Source organism: Adiantum capillus-veneris, chromosome 5, assembly GCF_014529385.1.
Source record: "Adiantum capillus-veneris isolate H3 chromosome 5, ASM1452938v2, whole genome shotgun sequence".
In the NCBI taxonomy this organism is placed as follows: domain Eukaryota; kingdom Viridiplantae; phylum Streptophyta; class Polypodiopsida; order Polypodiales; family Pteridaceae; genus Adiantum; species Adiantum capillus-veneris.
The window spans coordinates 51,250,841-51,259,608 of record NC_140935.1 but is presented as its reverse complement, the minus strand read 5'-3'; the positions used below and the strand labels follow the sequence as shown (position 1 = coordinate 51,259,608).

At 41.4% G+C, this 8,768-nt stretch overlaps 1 pseudogene; it reads right to left on the bottom strand.

The window, feature by feature from the left end:
* Window positions 1-4,555: 4,555 nt before the first annotated feature.
* Window positions 4,556-6,060, bottom strand: LOC147457296 (calcium-dependent protein kinase 27-like; annotated as a pseudogene).
* Window positions 6,061-8,768: the final 2,708 nt, after the last annotated feature.

Sequence of the window (8,768 nt, the reverse complement as noted above, 5' to 3'; positions counted from 1 at the left end):
GAGATCAATGAGGCAAGGGCGAGGGGAGAGAGAGATGAGCAATGGAGAAGGAGAAACCCCAACCAATAGCGATGCCGATTGCTAGTTCTGTCAGGGGAAAGCTCGAGAGTGTGACCCAATGAGACAATCAGTGCTCATGCATTGTAATATTTATGCATCCAATTCCCATTATTAATAGACCCAAATCAAACCATAATATGGGGTTTCTTAACGAATATTGAGTTGGCTGTCATGTATAGGTTGAAGGCCCCATGATGCCAAGGTCAAATCCTAGATTTCGATTCCCATGGCTAGCAAGAAATGCAATAAATTCCTTGGGCATGTACATTCCTCCCTATTGAGGTGCCTTGACCCTACGTAAGTGTCATACAATGATGAGTGGTGCACCTTTATGAAACTATCCATATACATGCGTTCAAAGGGTATTAAGAAATCCCCTTTACATACATGCTTAAGGTACTCAAATGACCCCTTTTTCTTAAAAAACTTATGGGGTTCTTTCTAAAATCAATTTAAAAACACCTTTTGTAAACATAACATTGTTAAAATTTTAAACTTTTGGTAGTTAAAAAACCCATTCATTTGTACTCAGATGGTAACTTACATGTCTTATAGGTGAACCCCCCAAGCAGTTCAACAACAAGTAGGCATGTAGAAACAATACTGTGTATTTTCATGTCCTTGGGTTGGACTCTATAGCTTTGAGTTTGTGTATCAGGCTCCACTAACAAAAGTAGAGTTGTTCTAGTGATTGGGTGGGGGCACGATTTTAACATATCATCAACTTCATGAACTAAGGCTTACTTTTCCTTACGGATTGGCCATTGTTTTGGCCAATAGACACATTGCGGATTGTTACCTTGTTAACCGCCCGGCCGCATGTCCTATATGAACCTTAAAGTACCATATTTCTTCGGAACAATGAACCATCGATTAGAATATGGCGCACATGATGTCTCCAAAATTCCCATTTGCATCTTCTCATTAAGCAAATCTATAAGCTTTGGCAGGTGAGCTTTAGGAACTGAAATAGGACATAAGCTCCATGGCATGTGAGGAACAATGAATATAACTATAGGCAAAACAACACTTGGATCCACACATCCAATCTCACTTGGATCGAAAGCAAAAGCTTTATATTCTTCCTATGATATCCTCCAAATGCAGTTCCGACATTCAAGAACTGAATTTGTGTACTCGCTCCATCTTGAGTGATCACGACCCTTTTGGTTTTTGAACCTCTTCTTAGGCCTTCCTCTTGTTTCCACTGACAGTGCAACACTTGATGATTCTGCTGTGCTTCTCCTCTCTCTTAGGAGAACATCCACAACATCATCAAATTATTTGAAGAGTATGAAAATGAATTTCTAGGTGCTATATATCCACAAAGTTGCCTATGAGCTGAAAAAAACTTAGCATTTTTTTGGAGTATCGATCTCACCATTAACCTTACTCTTGCAGAACATTTTTGAACCTAAACTGTGTGAAAAATGGGTCCTGTTTTTGGCTTTTTGTTTCAAATTTTGGCAACTATACCACTCTAAACTTGATTTTTGTGAGGTTTAGATGGCTATTGCAATTTCCATTGCAGGGTGCTTGGAGTTTTGATGGCTTAGGTAATTTAATCAAATATGAATTTGTATTGTAGCAACAATCACCTTAATGCGTTGGAGATTTCAATCCTCTATGGATAAATGACCATTTTGTTAGATTACGTGTACTTGAGATTATGGCAAGGCTTAATTGAAAAATCAAATGTTGTTACAATTCTCTTTACTTTTGCTTGAGAAAATTACACGCTCGATTTTACTTGCTTGGTGTATGGTTTTCCTCTGTCTAAACGTCTTTGAGTTCTCTAAAGTTATTTGAATACTTTTAAGTGCTTCAAACTCCTTGCCAAAACTGCTTCAAAATGTCTTTGGCCTTTAAAAATAGTTTTAAATTTGTCCATATATCCAAATCTTCAAGGCATATGTGATTCCTAAATTGGCTTCAAAGTCTCAAACTCTCTAATATGGTGTTAATCCTTATACATGAAAATAATTCCATAATATAAGATTTATGCATCCAACTCCTACGATTAACAATCCCAAACCAACCACAATGTAGCATTGTGGTTGGACATTGTTTAGAGTTTGCTTGAGAATACACACCCATCGAGTCCTATTGTGATAAGGGGGTATCTCCATATTCTCTTCTTAAACAAGTCCTCTCTTGCACCATGAGCTAGAGGGTGTGGACGTATGGCTTGTATATCCTTTGATAGTGGTTAGAGCAGTATGGGTCTTTCCTGGTGGTCAAAGCAACACGACCATGCTGGCAACAACACTCATGGGGTGCACCTTCAAGAAACTATTCATATAACGTGCGTTCAAAGGATTTTAAAAAAGCCCCTTTACATACATGCTTAAGGCACTTAAATGACCCCTTTTTTTTTATAAAGGTATGGGTTTTTCTCTAAAATCAATTAAAAACCCCCTTTTGTGAACATAATCTATTGTTAGAATTTTATAATTTGGGTAGTTACATGTCTTATAGGTGACCCCCTGAGCAACAACAAGTAGGCATGCAGCAACAATCCTGCACAATTTTTTTGTGGGATTGGGGGGAGATCAATGAGGGAAGGGTGAGGGGAGAGAGAGATGAGCAATGGAGAAGGAGAAACCCCAACCAATAGCGATGCCGATTGCTAGTTCTGTCATGGGAAAGCTCGAGAGTGTGACCCAATGAGACAATCAATGCTCATGCATTGTAAGATTTATGCATCCAATTCCCATGATTAATAGACCCAAATCAAACCAAAATATGGGGTTTCTTAACGAATATTGAGTTGGCTGTCATGTATAGGTTGAGGGCCCAAAGATGCCAAGGTCGAATCCTAGATTTCGATTCCCATGGCTAGGGAGAAATGAAATAAATTCCTTGGGCATGTACTTTCCTCCCTATTGAGGTGCCTTGACCCTACTTAAGTGTCATACAATGATGTGTGGTGCACCTTTATGAAACTATCCATATACATGCGTTCAAAGGGTATTAAGAAAGCCCCTTTACATACATGCTTAAGGTACTCAGATGACCCCTCTTTCTTTGAAAACTTATGGGGTTTTTTCTAAAATCAATTAAAAAACACCTTTTGTAAATATAACATTGTTAAAATTTTAAACTTTTGGTAGTTTAAAAACCCATTCATTTGAACTCAGATGGTCACTTACATGTCTTATCGGTGAACCCCCCCAAGCAGTTCAACAACAAGTAGGCATGTAGAAACAATACTGCATGATTTTGTGTAGGATTGGGGGGAGATCAGTGATGGAAGGGAGAGGTGAGAGAGAGGGATGATCAAACTCCAACCAATAGTTATGTCGATTGCTAGTTGTGTGATGGGAAAAGGAGAAACTCCAACCAATATTGATGTCAATTGCTAGTTGTGTGATGGGAAAGCTCGAGTGTGACCTAATGTGACAATCAATGTTCATGCATTGTAAGATTTATGCATCCAAGTCCTATGATTAATAAACCCAAATTAGACCAGAATGTAAGAGAGGTTATATTGGAGCCTAATGCATCACATATATGTTTCTCATGTTAGTACTCCTAGCTTTGTTCAAAAGGGGGTGATATATGTTGTGACCATTGATTGCAGATTCCCCTTGATGTACTTATGAGGATTTATAAAAAAGAGACAAACATCACCTCACGTACGTGCCTTGCAAGCACATGTACTTTGTGTATTTTTGTGTCCTTGGGTTGGACTCTATAGCTTTGAGTTTATGTATCAGGCTCCACTAACAAAAGTAGAGTCGTTCCAGTGATTGGGTGGGGGCAGGATTTTAACATATCATCAACTTCACGAACTAAGGCTTACTTTTCTCTACCAATTGGCCATTGTTTTGGGTTACTTGCAATTGCCATTGCAGGGTGCTTAGAGTTTTGATGGCTTAGGTAACTTAATCAAATATGAATTTTTATTGTAGCAACAATTACCTTAATGTGTTGGAGTTTTCAATCCTCTATGGATAAATGACCATTTTGTTAGATTACGTGTACTTGAGATTATGGCAAGGCTTAATCGAAAAATCAAATCTTGTTACAATTCTCTTTAGTACTTTCGCTCGAGAAAATTACACGCTCAATTTTACTTGCTTGGTGTATGGATTTCCTCTGTCTAAACGTCTTTGAGTTCTCTAAAGTTATTTGAATACTTTCAAGTGCTTCAAACTCCTTGCCAAAACTGCTTCAAAATGTCTTTGGCCTTTAAAAATAGTTTTAAATTTGTCCATATAGCCAAATCTTCAAGACATATGTGATTCCCAAACTGGCAAACTCAATAATGCTACTTCGTATTTTGTGTGCCTCCCTTCTTCTTCGCCATGTTTGTCATGTGCATTCATCCAAGAATTGATATCAAAGTAGGTTTTTGCATCATGGGCTGCGTTGCTAGCACCTACTTGCCTTTTTTAGAGGTTGGTTGAAGGCTGTGGAGAAGTTATCCATACCTTCTTAATCGTCTCGCTCTTGTTGCCAAGGTGTCTCTCCCAAAAGGATCCATGTAAAAATCCTATTTTGATGCTTGCTCAATTTTGGGGTGATGACGATCTTCCCGACCTAAGCCCACAAATAGCGTAGGAGTCTGGATCTCCCCTATCAAAGCCAAATAGCGAAGGAGCCATGAGAATAAGAATTGCTAACGACAGAAAACCAATCCCAAATGCCTAGCTACAGGCAATCATGCAACGTCAACCTTAAGCAGGCGCACTCACTGAAATATTGAAAATTAATTGTCCAAATCGGTGGTCGGCTTCAATAAAAACCCAAGCCACAATCCAAATTACAGAAGGCAGGTAGTATCATATTTAGCTGCATAATTTATTGCCTTCAATGTTCCCTCCCTGGTTTTAAGTCCTCTAGCTACAACTGATCTGTACATGACAATAGTCAATTACATCTCTGAATTTGTATACATGGGGAGGTTGTTGAAAAGCCAAGGATGGCTGAGAACTAGTTGGAGAGGCAACCTGTGGGAGAAATGGGGGCAGAGCATTGCCAACAGCAAGTCCTGGGCCATGTTGTCCAGCCATTTCCAATCCTTCATGTTTCTCCGAAGATCATCTTCCAACTACTCTGCCCCGAGATTGCTCCACCATTGCGACAACGCAATGCTGCTTTGCGGTGGCACTTCGCCCGTTAGCATCTCCAGCAACATGGCACCAGGGCTCCATGTGTCGGCCGCCATGCTCAAGATACCGTCTGTGCGTACGTCCGGTGCACAATAGCCAGGAGTTCCCCTGCCTTTGCAATCTTGCAACACCATGTAATTACCATCAGTGCCCTCATCGGCTTGTAAGGGCACAGCCAACCCAAAATCTGCTAAGCATGCTGTGGAGATGGCCTCCTCCTCACGGAGAAGAACGTTCTCAGGCTTTATGTCGAGGTGCATGATGTCGTGCTGGTGGCAGAAGAGCAACGCCTTGGAGACATTGTACACAGCAAGGACCGCCTCACTGTCTCTCATGTTGCAGCCCCCTCTCCACTTCTTTTGCATAACATCCAATAAGCTGCCTCCCTTGCAAAGCTCCATGGCAACACAAGGCCGGCCGTCGAAGCTCTCATAAGCACCCAACATGCGCACGATCGGCGTGTCGCGGTATGCTCGCTCTGAGAGGAATTTCATGACCCAAAGCTCCCATAAAGCGTCCACCACTTCTTGCTCCTCATCATCAGGATGCTTCACAAGCATTTTACATGCCATATACCTGTAATAAAAACTACTGTTAGAATCTGTAACGAGTTCCCTAGCAAGAAATACGGTACCAAAGCTGCCCTCACCGAGAGGGGCACCCATAATCTCCAGCCCTTTAATGGCACCCATGTAAATGTTCTGCTCCTGCTGCAGCTTTAAGAATGATATAGCAGGCTGCTCAATATTGTCGATGGGTGCAGGTAAATCCTCCATCGCCATTGCCATTGCACGCAGCTCTAGAGCGCTGATCTCCTGGCCGATGATATTGCAGACGATCACAGCGCCAGCTAGCTTGCGCTGAAGGCTCCAGATTCCGCAGGTTCTGCTTGACCTAGCTAGCAGCGCCTATCCAACTGGAAGCATTCATTTGAATTTTGCACGCATTTGCAATCGCGTGTTTATACGTCCAAAAGCAAAAGCGTGTCGAAGCCGTGGGATTTAAGGTATTTTCCGCGATAAGTAGGTTTAAGGAGACCAAAACCGCGGGCTCCAGTAAGGACCGGAAGCACCTCTCTACCTCTCTCTCTCTCTCTCTCTCTCTCTCTCTCCCCTGCTGCTCCATTTTAATGGGGAGAAAGTACATCCCTGAGGAATTTATTGCATTTCTCGCTAGCCATGGGATAAAACACCAACAAACAATGTGGGCAAGGTTGAGGGTTAGGGGATAAAGCCACCACTCATCATTGTATGACACCTCGGAATGTGGGATTATACCTTGGCATCATGAGGCCTTCAACCTATACATGATAGCCAACTCAACATTCGTTAAGAAACCCTGCATCTCCATTGATAAAGCCACCATTGCATGAGCACACACCTCAATAGGGTCAAAGCATAAATTGGCCATACCACTTTTTACAACTTCTGGTGGTATCACCAATTGCCCCAACAAGAAAGGGAAACCACTAGGTTTCAAAAATTGGTTGAAAGTAAGGGTATGTGTATCTTACAAATTTTTTGTAGTAAACTGTGGGGAGTAATGACACGTGGGGTCTACTTAGATTTTCAACGTTGCATCATGGAAATGAGAATAGAGAAGTAGAAACCTTGACCAATAGCGATGGTGCTCATTGCTTATGTGATGTGGAACCTCGAGTGTGACACAATGAGAAATCACCTATATCACTTGCAAGAAACATCTATATCATGTGTGTTCAAAGAGTTTTAAAAGAACCCCTATACTTACATGCTCTGACATAATAAATTAATCCCCTTTTCTTAAGAAGCTTACAGAATGCAATAAAATCCCACTTATGTAATTGTAATGCTGTTAATTTCAAAAAAACTATCTTAGTACAAAACCCCCTTACTTTAAACTCTTCTATACCTAAAAGTTTTCGGTCCCCTACTCTTGATTCTTCCCCCATACCACACAGAATCGCTTGGTACTGGTGGTGCCTGCCTACTCTCTGATCTATTGCTAGATTGACCCTAGTGTTTTAACCAGTTATATGAAAGGAGATACACCATAGAAGTCCACACCCTCCAGCCTACGTGGCAAGAGGGGACCTATTTTTAGGAGGAGAAAATGGAGAAATCTCCTTGGCCCTCTGTAGAACAGGACACGATGTATGTGTTTTCCCAAACAAAGTATAAACAACGTTTGGCTACAAAGGTACATTCTAGTTTGATTTGGGTCTATTAATCATCGGAATTGGATGCACTACAAGAGGTTGTGTGCTCTTGGGACGATGTTAGCGACGGAAATACACTGGGTTTTTATAACCCCCGGCGTCGCTAAAACCGTCGCTACGAGAGCGTCGCTATATGAGTCGCTATAGGCATCGCTATATGCGTCGCTATATAGAGACGATCATAGCGACAGTCATAGCAACGTTTACACAGAAGTCTATAGCGACGCTACAGAGCCATAAATAGCGACGGTTATAGCGACGCCCGAGAGAAATTTTTTTTGGTGACAGGGCATTGAATGCCCTGCCACCCATCAACCATATTGTACTTGATTCACTTTTTAAAAAAAGTGCAAGGGTAGATAATAGACCCAAAATAGTCACCCACAAGACGCATTGTTTGCAAAATTGACAAGCGTAAAATTGACAATTGTACACATCATAGGCAAAATGAATTGATTGGCAAATGTAATAATGACAATTGTACAACATCATAGGCATAAAGAATTGATTGGCAAAATGAACTGCGGTGACAAATGTAATAATATACATGGTTCAAAAAGACATATAAAATCCGTCTCATGATAGATAAGCTATGAGAAACCCTAAACTAATGCTATCTAGCTACGGCTAAACTGACGTCGTTTAGTCAGACGTCTCATCGCGTCCAAGCGGCATATCTGTCGGATTCTGCAAAAAAAGACAATAAGACAGCTTTCAGTAAGTATAAACATATAACGACATTTATAAAACAATACAAAAAATAGACAAGAGTAAACCCTAATACTAACCATGCCGCCGCAAGAACTGAGAATGTCCATCAGGGCGTTTAAGCCCTTCTTGCCTGCGTACTCGCGCTCGTACGGTGTGGGATCACGTCCTGTCATCGACCACTATCAAAACATACAAAGATTTAATTATGTTAGAATTAAAAAACTCATAAACCCTAAACTATCGAACATAAAGAGCAATGCGAAAACACTTACAAAATCGGCCTCAAATGATGCCCATCCACCGCTCCCCAAGTGGTGCGAGCTCCCTGCCTCTACTCGCGCTCTCGCTGCATCCTTTTGTTGCTTCCACTTGTCGGGATTCTCGCGCGCGTCTTTCTTCGCATTCTTCCAATCTTCTTTGGCCAGCCAATCTGGCCTGTTCCACCCATGCTTGATTGCTTTTTGCACTTCGGAACGCTTGTGTTTGCAGTATTCGCGCATTCGAATCTTCATCAGGTCTTCATTGAAGCGCTGATCCCGTGTTGGAACGGGAAACTCATCATGAAGTATGCTGATGACTCTGGCTTTTAAATCACTTGGTACTTCACTCCATTTGTTTAGTATGTAGTGTCTAAACAGCTGAGAGCAAAGACCACGCATGTGCGAGATCACCTTCTTGCCGTC